We start from the raw sequence: 20719 nt of genomic DNA, 5'->3' as shown, positions 1-20719 counted from the left end.
TGGGGGTGGAGAGCAGTGCTGTGCAGAGCCGCTTTGGGGCTGCAGTGTCAATAAGCATGTCTTCTTCAGGGCAGCCACGCACCTGTTCCCGGAGTGACAACCCTAACCCCAACCCCCTAACCATAATCCTAACCATAATCCTTTAACCCTAACAGTCTGGTGCTTCTGGGAACGGCGTGGGCCTACTCGTGCAAGGTCACACCAGTGGGGGCAGAGCGATGTACTCTTCAAAATGGCATTCCTTGGCTAATGCTAGACAGAACCATGAGGCTTTGTCTTAGGCCCAGATGGGGGACAAACCACTCCAAAGAGGACTGTCTGGTTCAGGTCTGGACAAGTGGCCTCCCTCTTCTTCTTAAGGGACTAAGGGAAGAACATTTTGAAATGTAACTTTCCCTTTCCGTTGTGACTGTAAATCACGTGATTGTAAACCACTGTTGGGCCTTGAAGGGGGTCCCCTCCACCCCTATGGAACACCTGACCCTGAGGAGGAGGAGAAAGAAGCGGACTAGGGAGAACATGTTCAGTGCGATCCTGCAGCCAGTGCTGCATCAGACTACAAAGGGCCTGGATGGCCAATAGGCTGACAGCCTGGAGAAGGAAAGAAGGGACAGGAGAAAGGCCCAAGAGTCCCAGCAGGAGAAGGAGAGGGAGATGAACCAGGCCATTATGGAGCTTCTCAGGCAGCAAACCCAAACGGTGCAGACGCTTGTTGACCTACACGTCCAACAATGTCGGACTTGCCACCCTTTGAAGTCATTGGAGAACTCCACAGGAGCAGCTCCCTACACCCTCCCCTCACTACATGCCACATGATAGCGTGGGTCACATCCCTACCCTGCCCCTCCACCCTGGGTGAAAGCAAGAACAAACACAGCTTCCCATACACTGCCTTGTCAGATGGTTGGTGTACGGCTGCTGTGTGTGGAGCCAGAATGGACTGAAATGGGTAGGAATGTTTTCTGCCTTTGATCGGATCTCTGGGGTACAATCTGGAACTGTGGGACCGCTGTGTCCCCTTTACTCTCCAATTTGGGCTGCCTCTTGTAAAGCTATGCCAGTGAGAAGCAGCAAACCCATCCGGGTGCGGTGAATACTCAGCCATTGGCATGTAGAGACTCACACCCAGTGAAATTGCATGAATGCTCTAGAGAGCCACTCACCATCAGGTACTACAGTCTGGAGTCTTGCTGCTAGGTGGTACTGCTGGTATTGAGCACACAGTCACCCCTGATACCCAGTGATCCACCAACACGTGCATAACCACAGAAAAGTAGCTCTGTCTGTTGATGTACTCTGTGGCAAGGCGGGCTGGTGCCTGCATGCCATCCACCACTGCACCACAATTCAAGAGCCCCATTGCTGCACTCAGATCCAAGAGCGCTGCAGCCCCCGCTACTCATCCCAAACCTGCAGCTCGTTTCTCAGGCCCAGAAGCGACACTCCACCATCTGCAGCTGCTCTGGGAACACCAGCAGCAACCTTGAATTGTTTTTCTCTATGTCCCTCAGCCAACTGCCCTCCAAGAAATTGTCATGTCCCTCGTTGTGGTTCTTCCTGTGGCTCTGTAAATACAGGAGGATTGCATCCTGTGTTAGCACCGCTTATGACAATAGGGCAGGCTCCCTGCTTGTCTCGGAAATGGCAGAACGAAAAGTGCTGCCCAAGATTATGGGATTTTAAATAAAAGGCACAAAAACTATGGGCTATAGATAGCATTATGGGATGGAGAAAATTGCATGATGGGAACTTAACCCCTGGCTCTCAGTCAGGCCTGCGTGACTCACTGCTACCCCACAATAGATTGCAAAAACTTGCCAAAAGTCATTTCATCAGACAGTGGTGCATGCAAGGGTGGCAGAGGCTGCCCAAAAGGGAGGGGAGCCAGGGCCAGGGCCCCCACCCTCCCTCTTCTGCCCGAGGCCCTGCCCTGGTCAAGCCGGAAGCCGGAGTGGGACGAGAGCTGTGGACCCTCCACCTGCCTGGGATGGGGGGGCCCTTGGCCTATGGCCCCACCCTATGGGCCCTGAGCGAGCCCAAACATGAGAAAGAGTCTGTATCCTGGTGGTTAAGCTCTCACCCAGGTCCCGTCCCCTTATTCCACGAGCTCTTTAATTAGAGAATCACAGAAATGCAGGGCTGGAAGGGACTTGAGAGGTCACCTGGTCCAGCCCCCATGCTGAGACAGGACCAAGCAAACCGGGCCCATCCCTGTCCCACCTGTTTCTAAAACCTGTAATGATGTGGATTCCGCAACTTCCCTAGGACGCCTGGTCCAGAGTTTAACTTCCCTGAGAACTGAAAGGTTTTTTTTATAGTTTTTTCCTATCTAACCTAAATCTCCCTTGCTGCCAATGAAGCCCCTTACTTCTTGTCCTTCTGAGGACATGGAGAGCAATTGATCACCTCCCTCTCTTTAGCAGCCCTTAAGGGATGTGAAGACTGTGATCAGGTCCCCCCTCCGTCTTCTTTTCTCAGGTCTAAACGTGCCCAGTGTTTTAGCCTTTCCTCATAGGTCACTTTTTAAAAACCTTTAATCCTTTTGGTTACTCGAAGTGTGGCTCCCAGGACTAGATGCAGGACTCCCGCTGAAGCCTCACCAGTGCCCAGCAGAGTGGGACAATTGCCTCCTGTGTCTTACATACCCGTTAAGAGTGACATTAGCCTTTTTTGCAACTGCATCACATTGCTGACACGTATTCAATTTGTGATCCACTATAGCCCCCAGGTCCTTTTCATCCCCAGTTTGTAATTGTGCATTTGATTTTTCCTTCCTAAGTGAAGTACTTTCCATTTATCTTTATTACATTTAATCTTGTTGATTTCAGACCAATTTTCCAATTTGGCCAGGTTGTTCTGAAATCTAATTCTGTCCTCCAAAGTGCTTATAACCCCTCCCAGTTTGGTGTCATCTGCAAATTTTATAAGCATACTCTCCACTCCATTATCCAAGTCATTAATAAAAATATTGACTAGTACCAGACCAAGCACAGACCGCTGTGGGACCCCACTAGATACACCTGCCCAGTTTGACAGTGAGTCATTGATAAAAACTCTTTGAGTATTTTTTAACCAATTGTGCACCCACCTTACAGTAATTTTGTCTAGAACACATTCCCCTTGTTTGCTTATGAGTACATGGGAGACTGTGTTACTAAAATCAAAATGTATCACATTTCCCCGCTCCACTAGGCCTGTAACCCTGTCAAAGAAGGAAGTTTGGTTGGTTCAGCACGATTTGCTCTTGACAAACCACGTTGGCTATTCCTTATATTATCCTCTCGGTGCTACAAATTGATTGTTTAATAATTTATTCCAGTGTCTTTCCAGGATCGAAGTTAGACTGACTGGGCTATAATCCCCTGGGGGCCTCTTTGTTCCCCTATTTAAAACCCCGCACTATATTTGTCCTTCTCCAGCCCTCTGGAACCTCAGCTGTCCTCCAGGAGTTCTCCAAGATAAATGACAATGGTTCTGATTCTTCATCCAGAGTGGAACAATATCAACAGGGAGCCCCACATCAGAATATCCCGTAGCCCTGTGGTTGGAGCTGAGAGGTGGTAAATCCCTGCTCCAATCCCTGCTCCCTCTCAGCTGGGGTATCGCCCATGTCCCAGCTGAGTGCCCGAACCCCTGGGCTAACGGTTTTGAGGGTGATCACCCTCCTCCTTCCACAAATGGCAGCGCTGCCTGCCTCTGAAGTGGGATCCTGGCAGTGGACTGCAAGCATAGCTTGGCACCTCCCTGCAGCCGGGATTTAGGTCCCTATTTCTGGGAGAGAGACTTAGCACACACCCCTCTGGTTGGCATCTCCCATTGGCTAGCATAGGTGGCGTCCCACCCTGCATGCTGGTTTTTGTCTCTCTCTCCCCATCAGGGGCGGCTCCAGGCACCAGCGCACCAAGCGTGTGCCTGGGGCGGCAAGCCGTGGGGGGCGGCCTGCCAGTCGTGGTGAGGGCGGCAGTCAGGCTGCCTTCGGTGGCATGCCTGCGGGAGGTCCGCTGGTCCCGCGATTTCGGCGGCAATTCGGCGGCAGGTACGCGGAAGGCGCGGGACTGGCGGACCTCCCGCAGGCATGCCACCGAATCCGCATTACCAGCGGACCTCCCGCAGGCGCACTGCAAAAGCTGCCTGACTGCTGTGCTTGGGGTGGTAAAATACATAGAGCCGCCCCTGCTCCCCATTCTTTGTACAGGGAGCCGGAGCATCGAGCGTGGCTCTGTGGATAGCGGCGTCGTTTCTGGGATTTTCGAGGTGTCTAAATATTAGGCGCTGTGACGCTCAGCATCAGAACGTCCAGCTCCTTTTGTGCGTCCAGGCCTAAGTGTCTCAGCCACAGGCAGCGTCAGTGCTTTGCAGAATGGGACCCAAACATTTATGTTTTACATTGTTTCTCAGAAGAGTTTCAGGGCCTGATTTTTCTGGTGCTCAGTTCCAAGAGTCGGAGCCAGATTTCAGGAGAGCGTTACCCCCACCGCACTGAGCCCAGCTGGAAGTCGGGGTTCTGCTTCTGGTGCCTGAAGGGGAGTGGAGCTCTCATGGAAATCTGACCCATGACGTACATCTTGTCCCATCACACTGCTGGGACCTATCCCAAACACTGCCTGGGTAAAGTCTGGAATTAGTTAGGCAGCCTAGGAAGATGTAGCCCGTCCCTCCTCCCTAAGGCAAAATTTGGCTACGAGTGCCGTGTGTGCGCACCTGTGCTGAAAGCCGTTGGGGGTGGGGTGGAGCATAGGGCTGATTTGAAGAGTCCAGTGTCTCTTTCCCCACTCAACAAGAGCTGCTGTCCTGGTGGGATGGTCCCCCCGGCAGGGAGCTGAAGTTAACTGAGCTCCAATTGCCTGGGCTGCTCATTACCTTGTCAGGAGCCCAGCACCATGATTCTAGACACAGTCAATTGTAAATTGTAAGCAACTGGCAGCAGGGAATGTGCCTGTCTCTGTAATGTGCGATGTGTTTTTACAACACTATATACAACAATAGAATCATTAAGGCTTATGAGAAACAAAACCCAGGTGCTGTGAGTTTTCTTCTGGCAGTATAACTCCAGGCCACGGCAGTACTTCAGCAACCCCAGGAAACAATCTCCCCCCACTGGTCGGTATTTGGTACTACTGTGTGTTTGTAGGGAAGCAGGAGTTCTGTACAGAGGATGAATATGCTGTCCGCACCGGGTTTCCTTAGGAAGGCCAAAAATGAATTTGAATTACAGCTAGCCAAAAACTCAAAAAGTAATAGCAAAAATTTTTTTAAGTACATCAGAAGCAGGAAGCCTGCAAAACAACCAGTGGGGCCACTGGACGGTCGAGATGCTAAAGCAGCATTCAAAGACAATAAGGCCATTGTGGAGAACCTAAATTAATTCTTTGTATCGGTCTTCACGGTGGAGGATATGAGGGAGATCCCAAACTTGAACCATTCTTTTTACGTGACAAATCTCAGGGAGTGTCCCACATTGTGTCATTAGTAGGGCCCTACCAAATTCACGGTCCATTTTTGTCAATTTCACAGTCATAGAATTTTAAAAATAATAAATGTCATGATTTCAGCTACTTAAATATGAAATTTCACGGTGTTGTAAGTGTAGGGGTCCTGACACAAAAAGGAGTGGGGAGGGCCAGGTTATTCTGGGGGGGTCGTGGTACTGCTGCTGGCTGTGGCGCTGCCTTCCAGAGCTGGGCAGCTGGAGAGCGGCAGCCCCTGTTCAGCAGCCCAGCTCTGAAGGCAGCGCCGCCCCAGCAGTGCAGAAGTAAGGATGGAATGGTTTGGGATTCACCCAAGAGTTCTGAAGGAACTAAAATGTGAAATTGCCAAACTTCTAACTGTGGTTTGTAACCAATCATTTAAATCAGCTTCTGTACCAATGACTGGAGGGTAACTAATGTGTTGCCAATTTTTAAAAAGGGCTCCAGAGGTGATCTCAGTCTGGTAAGCCTGACTTCAGTAGCAGGCAAAGAATAAAATTGTCAGACACATAGAGGAACATAATTTGCTGGCGAAGAGTCAGCATGGTTCCTGTAAAGGGAAATCATGCCTCACCAATGTACTAGAATTCTTTGAGAGGATCAACAAGTATGTGGACAAGGAGGATCCCGTGAATATAGTGTATATAGATTTTCAGAAGGCCTTTGACAAGGTCCCTTCTTAAAGGCTCGTAAGTGGAGTAAGCCGTCATGGGATAAGAGGGAAGGTTCTCTCATGGATCAGTAACTGGTTCAAAGATAGGAAACAAAGGGTAGGAATAAATGGTCAGTTTTCAGAATGGAGAGAGGTAAATAGTGGTGTCCCCCAGGGATCTGTACTGGGACCAAGTCTATTCAACATATTAATAAATGATCTGGAACAGGGGGTAAATAGTGAGGTGGCAAAATTTGCAGATGATACAAAACTACTCAAGATAGCTAAGTCCCAGGCAGACTGTGAAGACCTATGAAAGGATCTCATAAAACTGGGTGACTGGGCAACAAAATGGCAGATGAAATTCAGAGTTCAGTAATGCACATTGGAAAACCTAATCCTAACTATACATATAAAATGATGGGGTCTAAATTAGCTGTTACCACTCAAGAAAGAGATCTTGGAGTTGTTGTGGATAATTTTTTTAAATCAACCACTCAATGTGCAGCAGAATTCAAAAAAAGTGAATAGAATGTTGGGAATCACCAAGAAAGGGATAGATAAAATATATTGCCTCTAAATAAATCCATGGTACGCCCACATCTTGAATATTGTGTGCAGATGTGGTCGCCTCATCTCAAAAAAGATATATTGGAATTCGAAAAGATTCAGAAAAGGGCAACAAAAATGATTGGGGTCATGGAACAGCTTCAGTATGAAGAGAGAATGGGCTTTTTCAGCTTATAGATGAGACTACTGGGGGATATGATAGAGGTCTAAAATATCATGACGGGTGTGGAGAAAGTAAATAAGAAATTGTTATTTACACCTTCTCAGAACCAGGGGTCACCGAAGGCAATTAATAGGCAGCAGGCTAAAAACAAACAAAAGGAAGCATTTCTTCATACAACACACAGTCAACCTGTGGAACTCTTTGCCAGAGGATGTTGTGAAGGCCGACTATAACAGGGTTCAAAAAAGAACTAGATTATCTCCTGGAGGATAGATCCATCAATAGCTATTAGGCAGGATGGGCAGGGATGGTGTTCCTAGGCTCTGTTTGCCAGAAGCTGGGAATGGGCGACAAGGAATGGTGATTACCTGTTCTGTTCATTCCCTCTGGGGCACCTGGAATTGGTAACTCTTGGTAGACAGATTACTGGGCTAGATAAACCTTTGTTCTGACCCAGTCTGGCCATTCATATGTTCTTATGTTTGAGAAGGACGTTCCTTGCGAGGCTGTACAGCCCATCACTGTCAGCGGCAGTGTGGCCATGAAAGAGCGGATCAGGTGTCCCAGAGCAGGGCATTGCCTTCTTTCAAGGATCTGCAGTGGGATGTGCACTTAGCCACCTCAATGCTTTATGGCTATTTGGCTTATGGATCTGAACTGAATCCAGAGCAGTGAGCTGGCGAATCCCTGGCGTCGTTCGCTAGCCAGCCCGGAGCTTGTAGATCCTACAGACTGAGCTGAATCAGGCTTGAGCGAAGGGAAATGCGCAGAAACCCTTCCTCTCTGGTAATGGCTATGTTGGCAGCAAAAGGCCAGGAATAGTGTCACTAAAGGGGAATTGTTCATGGATCCAGTGCTAGAAAAACTGGTTCCTCACCCTGCCGTTACTCTGTGAGAGTTGCAGACTTATGGATGCACTCTGCAAAAATCTGCGTTTTGATGAATTGCAGGGGTATATTTCCCACTGGTCTGTTGAAATGACAGGTGAGTGGCAGTGATGAGCAAAACATGGTGTGGGAGCATGGGGCCACATAAGGAAATTAAAAGGCATCACCTTTAAAACTGATTAAAAGGAATCGCTAGACAGTTAACCTATGTAACTCACTGCCACAAGATATTATAATGACCAAGGATAGGATTTTCAACTGGGCCTGAGACTTAGGAGCAGAAGTCTGAAGAGCCTGGTACTGGTCACTGTTGGAGACTGGATACCTGCTTTGCCACACCACTGGCCAGACCTGTGCTGGCGATTCCTATATTCTGTTGAACCAGGCAAACATATTCTCACCCCTAGAGAAACAAGCGTCCATTTTCACAGATTAAGACACGAAACCCTCTCTGTTCACCTCTTTTTAGGTCGCAAAAATGAGAAAGCCAGAGCCACTGACGGAAATGGCAAAATTTTCTGATATGCCAAATCTGTAAATTCTCCCAAACCCCGTGATTATCATGAGCCCTTTTTTACTGCGGTGGGGCCTACACTGTGCCAGGTGCAGTACAAACATATAACAAAGAGACAGTCTTTGCCACTAAGAGCTGACAGTCAGCTGCCTAATATGGTCCAGCTCGCATCCCAAAGCAGGACGTGATTGGGGAAGGTTGGTGAAATTAACACAGTTTCATTGAACTATCGTCTGCATATCCCAAAGGACATGCTGGGAGCAGCAGGGAAGTTGGTATCGCTAAGCAGCAATTGTACAAACTTAATGCAACTTTCTTAAATCATGATTCAGCAGAGCACTTAAGCACATGCTAAAATTTAGTAGGTACTTAAGGGTTTTGCTGTGCTGGGGCCTCCGTTGGTGTGCTGCATAGAAAGTTTGATTCTGGAATCAGCAGCTATCCCTCCCCCTTAGAGCCAGGGACAATCATTCCTTTATTATGAATTTCATAGATATGAGCATCCAGAAATCTACCCAATTGGCATTTCTACAGCACTGACTCTGGCGCTGATGTTCCAGACAGGATCGCAGGCACGTGAGCGCTCCTGTTCTGCTCCCCCAGGAAAGAAACTAGTGCCGCTCACCAGCCCTGCTGCTGGAACTAGAACATTACACCGGTGACCAAGGAAACAGCTCCCTATATCCTGGGACTGTCTCTGGGAGGAGCTTTCTGAGCTGTGATGGCGCGTGAGCCCCGAACACTTTCCAGGTGACCCCATCCTGTGAGTGCCCAGGGTGGGTAGAGCTGGCTGCACTGGGTGTTGCTCTTGGCAGGGGTATCACAGCCATTGCCTGCAGCAGCCATGGCACCACAGTCCAGAACCTCTCACCAAGTCCCTGTGGCCTCCATACACATTTAACAGGAGGGGTGACAGGACAGAGCTACGTGGACCCCATTACGAGAGAGACCAGAGGGCAAAGGCACGTGCTCAGCATGGCCCTTAGCAGTGCCTCTCGGGCATTGAGAAAGCACAGTTTCCCTCTGTCCTTAGAAGAGCAAATGATGCTCATTTTGTTGGGATCGCTGTGCCAGGAGAGCTGGGATGTCAGGGCTTCTGCAGTGCACAAGGGCAGAGAAAAATACCTAACGTGAAGAGCCTAGGTTGGGGATGGAAGCAAGGTTTGGATTCGATTCTCATCAGAACCAATTAACCTGTTCCTTGCCCTGGCGTAGGGATGGGGAACCAAGTGACACTAGTTGTTTTCCCTACACAGCTGTCATTTTCATTGTTTTGCTCCCCTCCCTCGTGCTGCACTCACCAGCTTCTCCCTATGAAACCTCCTGGCTGTCGTCTCTCAGAATCACTTATGGATGTACATGCAATGGGTGGGCTGTGTGTGTGCAGTGGAGTGATGGGTACTGTGGGTGCGGGTGTATGTGTGGATGTGCATGTAATGGGTGGGCTATGTGTGTGCAGTGGGGTGAGGGGTACTGTGTGTTTGTGTGTGTGCATGCAATAGGTGGGTTTTGTGTGTGTGCAGTGGGGTGATGGGTACTGTGTGTGTGGATGTATGTGTGTGTGTGCATGCAATGGGTGGGCTGTGTGTGTGCAGTGGGGTGATGGGTATGGTGGGTGTGGGTGTATGTGTGTGTGCACACAATGGGTGGGCTGTGTGTGTGCAGTGGGGTGATGGGTATGGTGTATGTGTGTGTGCACACAATGGGTGGGCTGTGTGTGTGCAGTGGGGTGATGGGTATGGTGGGTGTGGGTCTATGTGTGGGTGTGCAGGCAATAGGTGGGCTGTGTGTGTGCAGTGGGGTGATGGGTATGGTGGGTGTGGGTGTATGTGTGTGTGTGCACACAATGGGTAGGCTGTGTGTGTGCAGTGGGGTGATGGGTACTGTGGGTGTGGGTGTATGTGTGGGTGTGCACACAATGGGTGGGCTGTGTGTGTGCAGTGGGGTGATGGGTACTGTGTGTGTGGGTGTATATGTGGGTGTGCATGCAATGGGTGGGCTGTGTGTGTGCAGTGGGGTGATGGGTACTGTGTGTGTGGGTGTATGTGTGGGTGTGCACACAATGGGTGGTCTGTGTGTGTGCAGTGGGGTGATGGGTACTGTGTGTGTGGGTGTATATGTGGGTATGCATGCAATGGGTGGGCTGTGTGTGTGTAGTGGGGTGATGGGTACTGTGTGTGTGGCTGTATGTGTGGGTGTGCACACAATGGGTGGGCTGTGTGTGTGCAGTGGGGTGATGGGTACTGTGTGTGTGGGTGTATGTGTGGGTGTGCACACAATGGGTGGGCTGTGTGTGTGCAGTGGGGTGATGGGTATGGCGGGTGTGGGTGTATGTGTGGGTGTGCACACAATGGGTGGGCTGTGTGTGTGCAGTGGGATGAGGGGTACTGTGTGTTTGTGTGTGTGCATGCAATAGGTGGGTTGTGTGTGTGCAGTGGGGTGAGGGGTACTGTGTGTTTGTGTGTGTGCATGCAATAGGTGGGTTGTGTGTGTGCAGTGGGGTGATGGGTACTGTGTGTGCGGGTGTATGTGTGGGTGTGCACACAATGGGTGGGCTGTGTGTGTGCAGTGGAGTGATGGGTACTGTGGGTGCGGGTGTATGTGTGGATGTGCATGTAATGGGTGGGCTGTGTGTGTGCAGTGGGGTGAGGGGTACTGTGTGTTTGTGTGTGTGCATGCAATAGGTGGGTTTTGTGTGTGTGCAGTGGGGTGATGGGTACTGTGTGTGTGGATGTATGTGTGTGTGTGCATGCAATGGGTGGGCTGTGTGTGTGCAGTGGGGTGATGGGTATGGTGGGTGTGGGTGTATGTGTGTGTGCACACAATGGGTGGGCTGTGTGTGTGCAGTGGGGTGATAGGTATGGTGTATGTGTGTGTGCACACAATGGGTGGGCTGTGTGTGTGCAGTGGGGTGATGGGTATGGTGGGTGTGGGTGTATGTGTGTGTGTGCACACAATGGGTAGGCTGTGTGTGTGCAGTGGGGTGATGGGTACTGTGTGGGTGGGTGTATGTGTGGGTGTGCACACAATGGGTGGGCTGTGTGTGTGCAGTGGGGTGATGGGTACTGTGTGTGTGGGTATGTATGTGGGTGTGCATGCAATGGGTGGGCTGTGTGTGTGCAGTGGGGTGATGGGTACTGTGTGTGTGGGTGTATGTGTGGGTGTCCATGCAATGGGTGGGCTGTGTGTGTGCAGTGGGGTGATGGGTACTGTGTGTGGGGGTGTATGTGTGGGTGTGCACGCAATGGGTGGGCTGTGTGTGTGCAGTGGGGTGATGGGTATGGTGGGTGTGGGTCTATGTGTGGGTGTGCAGGCAATAGGTGGGCTGTGTGTGTGCAGTGGGGTGATGGGTATGGTGTGTGTGGGTGTATGTGTGGGTGTGCACACAATGGGTGGGCTGTGTGTGTGCAGTGGGGTGATGTGTATGGTGTGTATGTGTGGGTGTGCACGCAATGGGTGGGCTGTGTGTGTGCAGTGGGGTGATAGGTGGGCTCTGAGGATCTGAGCTGTGGCTCTCCAGTGGCTGGAGCCACAACAAGGAGACAGGACCTGCTTCCAGTAACAGAAAAAAGAAGAACAGGAGTACTTGTGGCACCTTAGAGACTAACAAATTTATTAGAACATAAGCTTTCGTGGACTACAGCCCACTTCTTCGGATGCATCCGAAGAAGTGGGCTGTAGTCCACGAAAGCTTATGCTCTAATAAATTTGTTAGTCTCTAAGGTGCCACAAGTACTCCTGTTCTTCTTTTTGCGGATACAGACTAACACGGCTGTTACTCTGAAACTTTCCAGTAACAGATGCCCTTTCCAGGAGCTCCAGGGCAGCAAGGGTGAGCAGTTTAGGCAGCAATTGAGTCTCTTCTCTCTGCTCTTCCCAGAAGCTGGTCCCGAGTCTTCAGCACAGAGCAATAGACTGGGAGTCAGGACTCCTGGCTTCTTTCTCCAGCCCTGCCAATGACTCACAAGTGGCCTTGGCCAAGTCACTTTGCTCTCTGTGCCTGGGTTTCGCCATATGGGACTAACAGCATGTGGGTGGGGTGATCAGCAATGTCCAGAAGCCACAGAGATGTTCCCGTGGAAGGGTCGCCAGACACACAAGTCTTAGCAGTCACCAACCTGCCAGAGAGCGAGGCCAGTGCCAGCCTCAGTGTTTGCGTCCTCAAGTCTGTCTGGCTCTGCCCAGCTCCAGCAGGCGCTTCAGGAAGGGAAGAGAAGAAACCTCCCTCTGACTTTTGTGTTAGTTAAAAGTAAATGACTAGTCCTGAGCTGCTAGCTGGGAAGGCCCCAGCTGCCACTTCAGAGCAGGTCATTTACATGCTAATGAGGGCCCTTCAGCCTGGTGTTTCCATGACGCAGGCAGACGTTCCTGATGGATGAGGTTGTGCTGCCAGATGTTCTCTCCCCAGCTGCCTGGTGCAGTCTTGTCTCCACTTCGGAGGTGAGTGGAATACAATCAGCCAGGAGCATCCTAACTGCTCCTGACGCCAGGCTGACACTAGCCGGCCCGCTGCAGGGAGCCCTGCGGCAGGGCTGGCTTTAGGACAATTCAACCAATTCCCCTGAATCGGGCCCCATCCCTAAGAGGGCCCCGCGCCCAAACCCCAGTGTGCCGTACCAGGGTGGCCCGGCTTCTCCAGTGGGCAATTTAAAGGGCCTGGGGCTCCCCAGAGCCCCACTTCTGGAGCCCTGGGGTAGGGATGCGGGGCTCTGGGGGCTATTTAAAAAGTCCGGGGCTCCTGTTGCTTCTACCGCCCCGGCCCTTTAAATAGCCGCTGGAGCCCCTACGCTTCCCCAGGTATCCTGCGGCTATTTAAAGGGCCGGGGCAGTAGAAGCAGGGGAGCCCTGGGCTTTTTAAATAGCTGCTGCTACCCCAGTGGGGGAGGGAAGAGGAGGAGGCACTTACCATACAGAGTGACCTGTACCCCCTGTATCCGCACCCCCTGCCCACAGCCAGCCCCTGCTGCACCCCCTGCCTGCACCAGCCCCTGTCTCCAGCCAGACCCTCACCCCTGCTCTGCCTGCAGCCAGCCCCACACCCCTTGCCCGCAGCCAGCCCATCTTCAGCCAGCCCCGCACCCCCTCCCTGCCCGCAGCCAGCCCCTGTCTCCAGCCAGCCCCGCACCCCCTGCCCGCAGCCAGCCCCTGCCGCACCCCCTGCCCTGCCTCCAGCCCCGCACCCCCTGCCCTGCCCGCACCAGCCCCATCCCCCCCTGCCCTGCGGTGCTAGCTGGGAGCTGTGCATGCTGATCTGCAAGTCACAGGCCCCACTCCCACCCCCTGGGCTGCTTTTCCTGCACAGCGATAAAGACTCAGCCCTATGACTCCTGAGCTGGGTGGGTCACAGGTGGAACCAGGGGTACCAGTGAGCCAAGGAATCCACAGCCCCACGAGCTCTCTGCCTCCTGGCAAACAGGATGGTTTCAGGTGAGCAAACAAATCCTGAGCTGCCATGGGAAAGATGCCGTCTGCATTAGTGACTCTCAGCAGCCACTGCCAGCCAGCAGCCACCCTGCAGAGACTCATGGCGCTCGGCAGAGGTACATGATCATGACCCCAGCTCCAGGCTGCCCTGTCTGCGCTGCAGAGCAGGGACTCCTTGCACAAAGTGCCATGAACAGCGGCGGAGAACAGTAACCCAGCCAGCCGAGACTGGCCAATACCATCAGCCCCATTTTACAGAGCAGACAATGAGACCCGGAGAGCTTAAGTGACGTGCACACGGCACCACTGGTTAGCCGCAGAGCCAGACCTAGAGCCACAGGGTCACCACTCCTCATAGAATCATAGAATATCAGGGATGGAAGAGACCTCAGGAGGTATCTAGTCCCACCCCCCGCTCAAAGCAGGACCAACCCCAACTAAATCATCCCAGCCAGGGCTTTGTCCAGCCGGGCCTTAAAAACCTCTAAGGAAGGAGATTCCACCACCTCCCTAGGTAACCCATTCCAGTGCTTCACCACCCTCTTAGTGAAAAAGTTTTTCCTAATATCCAACCTAAACCTCCCCCACTGCAACTTAAGACCATTGCTCCTTGTTCTGTCATCTGGTACCACTGAGAACAGTCTAGATCCATCCTCTCTGGAATCCCCTTTCAGGTAGTTGAAACAGCTATAAAATCCCCCCTCATTCTTCTCTTCTGCAGACTAAACAATCCCAGTTCCCTTAAGCCTCTCCTCATAAATCATGTGCTCCAGCCCCCTAATCATAATCCTGGTCCTTTCCTTTAACACACTCCTTGCAAACTGCCTCTCTCCTGGGTGCTACATCAGCAGCTGCCTGGGATCAACCCTCGAGGTACCAGCCCCCTGGCCGCTGGCATGGCAGTCTCACTGCCCCAGGGAGGGTTCTTGGCTTTGGAATTCAGGTCCCCTCTTGGTTCCCCAGAGCCTGGATTTGGCGACCATCAGGGCATCTGTCCTTCCAGGTTTTTCCAGGGAAGGGAGCGGCTGGCTGGCTGTGCAGTGCCCTGATTGTTGGATGGGAGATGCGGGAACTTCCACTACATAAATGGGTGTGTCATGGCTCCAGTTCAACTGCAACTTACTGGGCTCGTCAGTATCACTGACCGGGGAGGGGAGAACTGGCCCCTCCACTTGGGAATCACTGGGGATGTTCTAGGCCCTGTAATATGCAGGAGGGTCAGGATCAAATGAGGATAATTATGGTCCCATCTGGCTTTAAAGTCTGTGAATCCATGAAGTACATCTGTGTCTCACCATGGGTGCGACCCACAGGGCAACAGTGAGGCACTGCCTGGTGCAAGCCCACGAGCTCAGAAGAAAAGAGAGAAAGGGACCAGGAGAAGACAGCCAGGGTAAGGGACTGCACAGAGAGGGAGCTGGCCTCGGACATACGCCACCCAGACAAGGGGAACAGGATAGTGTGCTGACTCTTGGGTGCCACAGGCTGACATCACATGCAGTGTACTGGTTGTTAGAGGGTTTCCCTTCACCCTCTCCCCTGGTTCTTGTCATGCAGACAGAAAGCAGAAGACCAGAAGTCCGAAGTGCAGGCAATTAATGTTCATTGGGGTGTGTTCCAAGCAAGCGTCTCCAGAGCTCTACACGCCGGCAGGTTCTGTTTCCCAGTGCTTCGTTCCCAGCTCTGACGCCGCAAAGTCTTGCCTGTGTCCCCATTCCCCCCTCCTCCTCCTTCTTAGCAGGCCCAAATAGACCTGAAATACACGCCCCTAGTCCCACCCTTACAATTTCTAGTCATGTTCCGTTTTGGGGGGGTCGTGAGTCTAGGGTCTTCGTCCCACTTATTTTGTACCACATGGGAGGGGTGAGGAGTGAGGAGTGAGGTGGTGCTACAGAAAGGGACAGGCATTTCTTTGGCCTTTTAGTGTTTTATACCTGACCCCTGACCCCCCTTTGCCCCTCCCGACTGGCTGCTTGACTTTGTCTTGAGATGGGGTTGAGGCAATCTTAAAGTGTGTGCTCCAGTAACAGTTGAACTGCTCTTATCTGTTCCCATTATACTGACAAACCCATCTGGCCAGGGAGAAGCAACACACACACACTGTCTTTGTTCACACGGATTGAGATATGAGTCTCAAAAGGTCAAACGCAAAATTCTGTCTCAGGCTGACAAACAGGCTAACCCTGGTTATCCTGCTGGGGGCTGTGGAATTGCCTGTGGTGACCCCACGTCTGGTGTAGTAGAGCGAGAAAGCCTGGAGCACAGTCAGCAAAGCCAGGCCATGCTGGCATAGGGCAAACGCTTGCTCACAAGTTCGGTGTCTGGCACCTGCACTTGTCAGGGGTACGGCGAGCGCGGGTAAGACACAGGCACTCTGAAGAAGTACCACACACTGGCATTCCCAAGCACAGGTCGACCCCAGCCAAGCACAAGACAAGACGGTTTTGTCCGCGACATCAGGAGCCAGGTGCAAGAGGAGGTAACAAGGAGATGTCATGAAACACGTCAGGCAGACTGGCCATTGTTTCTCGATCTATAAATGGTGAGGCACCTCGCTGTGACCCTTTGTGTGGCCAAGGGGCAGCAGAGACTGCTCCCTGCCATTGGGCACTCAGGTGTTAGTGCACCTGGAGCTCCTGTGGGAAGCCAGGACTGTCCCTTGAGGGAAAGAAACCTGGCCGAGCACCTTCACCACTGCCGAGGCGGCGTCTTTCTGTATGAGCAGGCTCAGGGTCTGCTGAATTAACGCACTGAGCTGAGTGCCTGTGCAGCCACACTAGTGCTCCCAGAACAGTACCAGTCCTCAGCACTGCACAACACCCGGAACTGACCTCCGGGAGCAGGGAAGAGAAAGGAAGCTGGGAGCAAGGCCTGTCAGTGCCAAACTATGAGAGGCAGGAGATGGCTGAGCTGCCAGGCTGCCCGGTGTCAGAGCCAGGGGAAGGCAGGGAGCCTTCGGGGAGAAAGCTCTGTTGGGCTGGGCAGCCTGCTTGTGAAACAAGTGAGCCCCAAAGGCTCAGAACCGGGGCTCATGCCCAGCTCTGCTCCTGGGGCTGGAAGCTGGAAAGGTTCCCGCCCACCTCCCCCAATTTTTTTCCTGTTCGTTTTTCACACTATCAATCCAGGCCGGTCTAGGCTGCAGACTCTGTGGGACCTGGGGACATTGCAGTGGCCAGGGACGGAAAGTTGAGTAATTTGGAGAAGGGGTATTTAGTCCAGCTATTTGATGGCAAAACTGACTGCGTCCGCAGCGCCCTCCTCCCCCAGCCATATGCCGCGTTCCCCTCCCCCAGCCATGCAGCACCCCCGTCCCCCAACCATGCAGCACCCCCGTCCCCCAACCATGCAGCGCCCCCTCTCCCAGTTGTGCAGCGTCCCCCTCCCCCAGCCATGCAGCACCCCCGTCCCCCAACCATGCAACGTCCCTCTCCTTTGGCCACGCAGCACCCCCCACCCTGGCCATGCAGCACTCCCATCCCCCAACCATGCAGCACCCCCTCCTCTGGCCATGCAGCGCCCCCCCTCCCCTGTCCATGCAGTGCCCCCCTCCTCTGGCCATGCAGCGCCCCCTCCCCCAGACATGCAGTACCCCCCTCCCCCAGACATGCAGCACCCCCCTCTCCTGGCTATGCAGCACCCCCCACCCCGGCCATGCAGCATCCCTCTCCTCTGGCCACGCAGCGCCCCCCTCCCCCAACCATGCAGCTGCCCATGCAGCGCCCCCTTCCTCTGGCCATGCAGTGCCCCCTCCCCCAGACATGCAGTGCCCCCCTCCCCCAGACATGCAGCACCCCCCTCTCCTGGCTATGCAGCACCCCCCTCTCCCGGCCATGCAGCACCCCCCTCCCCCGGCCATGCAGCATCCCCCTCCTCTGGCCACTCCCTGCCCCAGCCATGCAACACCCCCCTCCTCTGGCCATGCAGCGCCCCCCCTCCCCTGGCCATGCAGCACTCCTCCTCCCCCGGCCATGCAGCACCCTCCTCCCCCAGCCATGCAGCACCTCCCTCCCCCAGCCATGCAGCGCCCCCCTCTCCCAGCTATGCAGTGCAGGGAGGTGGGAGTCACGAGCCAGGTGCAGGAGGAGAACCCTAGGGAGGAAACTCTCTCCATCCCAGGGATTCTGCAGCATCTTTGGGTCATGCTGTGTCCACGTTTGCTCCCCCATGGCATTGCTAGTCCCCGGGCCGGGGGGGAAGCAGAGGGAGGCTTAGTGCAGGTGGTGCCTGAATATGTTTTGGGTTCGCAGCCAGCGTAAGTGTTGGAGACCCAGGAGAGCATTCATTGAGATACCACTTTAATTATTGCTCCTGCCAGTTCTCAGCTGACGTCTCCCCAGACCTGTTAGCTTCCGCTGCACATAGACGTCTGCCTGGCCGATGTCGTGAGACAGGCTCAATGCTCCCCAAATACTGACATAAATAAAATGTGTCAAAGTGCAGCTTGGCTCCCGTCACGACTCATTCGCAATTCCCGAACCCTCGGCACGCACAGAATCGATTCGGGTGTAGCCCCTCTGGCCCCGCTGGGGGATGGCAGGTCTCAGCTGGGGCAGTAGGGTGAACAGACACAGTCCAATGAGCTAGGAAATAGCTCTGAGCGGGGCCCTGGCAAGAGATGGTGCTGCAAACCCTCCTCCGATGGGACCTGGAGTGGAGCCAGCCTGGCAAAGCCAGGGCCAACTGTGTCTTTGTCCAGCTCTAGGTGAAAGCTCTGTGGCTGTCCTGTGGAGAGCGCAGGCCTGTCTGGGGGTCCGTCTACGCTGTGTCACAGGGTGGGACTGCAGCTCATGTAGATGTAGCCCAGCTAGCATTAAGCTAGTTAGCTTGGGTCCCCGAGCAGTGAAGCCACGGCCGTATGGATATCAGCACTGGCTAGGCACTGGTGTGAGCACCCAGGGCCCCAGATGGGCTCATGCGCTGAAACCTGCGCTGCCGTGACATCACTGCTGCACTCCCACGCTGGCGCCCTCACAGACAGCTGGGTACGTCTCCGGGAGCTGCACCCTCACCGGGGAGCGTGGTGTCGACTCACCCTCGAGAGCGCTGCACTCTGCAAAGCCGGGCACCTGGGGACCCAGGCAGAGGGCAGCTCTGGGTGGTCCAGCACTCCCATTTGTGCCAGGGCAGCTTCACCCAATGCTAGACTCTATCTGAGCCCCAGATCAGGGCCAACCCTGATATTTTGCCATTAGCTGGAGTAGGGGCAATGCAGAGAGGCCCTATCCATCCTGTTCCCTAATGGCCCTGTGTGCAGTGGGCCTGTGCATGCCAGGGATCCTGTATTCAGCCTGCTCCCTAGGTGTGGTGGGATGCCCTGACCCCGCCCCATAGGGAAAGCAGTCCGGGTGCCCCAGCAATCACGTGTTACACTCTTCAGCCACTAGGTGGCGCGGTGTGTGACATGCCTCATTTGACGGAGCTCAGCCACGCCTGGCCGGGTATGGCTGGGTCTCGCAGAGCCCGTGGGGTGTGGAAGCGGCTCTGGCACTGGGCGCCCCAGGCAGGGGCACTGCACCATCCGGCCCTGGCTGAACAACTGACATTCACTGGGGCGGGTCCGGAGAGCTGGGGTGGCGAAAGGGGAAACAAGGAAAGGAGGGCGGAGCTGAGGGTTACCTGCCTGGGAGTGTGTGTCTGTGGGAGGCGTCTGTGTATTACCCAGGGGGCCGGGAGTGTCCATGTGTCACCCCCCTGGGGGAGGGGTCTGTGTATTACCCACCCTACGGGGGGGGGTCCATGTGTCACCCACTTGGGGGAGGGGGTCTGTGTATTACCCACCCCACGGGGGTCCATGTGTCACCCCCCTGGGGGGAGGGGTCTGCCCATCCTGGGGGGAGCCTGTGTGGGGATTGCTGGCCCCAGACTCCCCCTTGTTTGGCTCCTAGGCCCTGCACATGAGGCAGAGAGGCGCTAGGACAGTGCCGGAGTGCTGATAGCTACGGCTGGCTCCCTCCCTTCTCCTGTGGCATGATACCCACCTGTGGCAAGCAGACACTGGCTGTCAATCCCAGAGGCGGATTAAGGTCTCCTGGGGCCCTAGGCCAGAGCAAGTGGGGGATGGGGGGCTGCCGCCAGAACTGTGGCCGTGCCCATCCCTTCCACCCACGGCCCTGTCCCCATTCCGCCCCTTCCTCCATGGCCTTGCCCCGTCCTGTCCCATTCTGCCCCCCACTGCTGCCCTTCCCCCCATTCACTTCTTTCTGTCCCCCTGCCCCCCCACCTCAACCTCAAGACTGGAGAAGCTCTGTCCCCCGCACCATGGCCCCATGGCCACAGCAGGGAGCGAGAGCTCCTCCAACCGAGTGCTGGAGCTTTCCCCTCCCCACCCGCCCATCTGGCGCTGCTGCTGGGGACTGGGTTCGGGGCGCTGGGCTGCCCCACGGCTTCTGCCATGGCTCAACGCTTCTGCCAGCCTGTGGCAGATTTATGCTGGGGGCTGGGGCTCTCATTTTCCAGAGCCCCCCAATTGGCCAGGGTCCTTGGGCACAGGCCCCTATCCACCACTAGTCGGTCCCCAGGATGGTGCTCCGAGGGGCCGGTGGCAGAATGGCCTCAGGAGCTGGGCCTACCTTATGGGCATCATAGAATCATAGAATATCAGGGTTGGAAGGGACCTCAGGAGGTCATCTAGTCCAACCCCCTGCTCAAAGCAGGATCAATCCCCAACTAAATCATCCCAGCCACGGCTTTGTCAAGCATGACCTTAAAAACCTCTAAGGAAGGAGATTCCACCACCTCCCTAGGTAACCCATTCCAGTGCTTCTAGTGAAAAAGTTTTTCCTAATATCCAACCACACTTCCCCCACTGCAACTTGAGACCATTACTCCTTGTTCTGTCATCTGGTACCACTGAGAACAGTCTAGATCCATTCTCTTTGGAACCCCCTTTCAGGTAGTTGAAAGCAGCTATCAAATCCCCCTTCATTCTTCTCTTCTGCAGACTAAACAATCCCAGTTCCCTCAGCCTCTCCTCATAAGTCATGTGCTCCAGACCCCTGATCATTTTTGTTGCCCTCCGTTGGACTCTTTCCAATTTTTCCA

This window comes from Malaclemys terrapin, chromosome 24, assembly GCF_027887155.1.
Source record: "Malaclemys terrapin pileata isolate rMalTer1 chromosome 24, rMalTer1.hap1, whole genome shotgun sequence".
NCBI classification, from domain to species: Eukaryota; Metazoa; Chordata; order Testudines; family Emydidae; genus Malaclemys; species Malaclemys terrapin.
Note: the sequence above shows the minus strand (reverse complement) of the source record.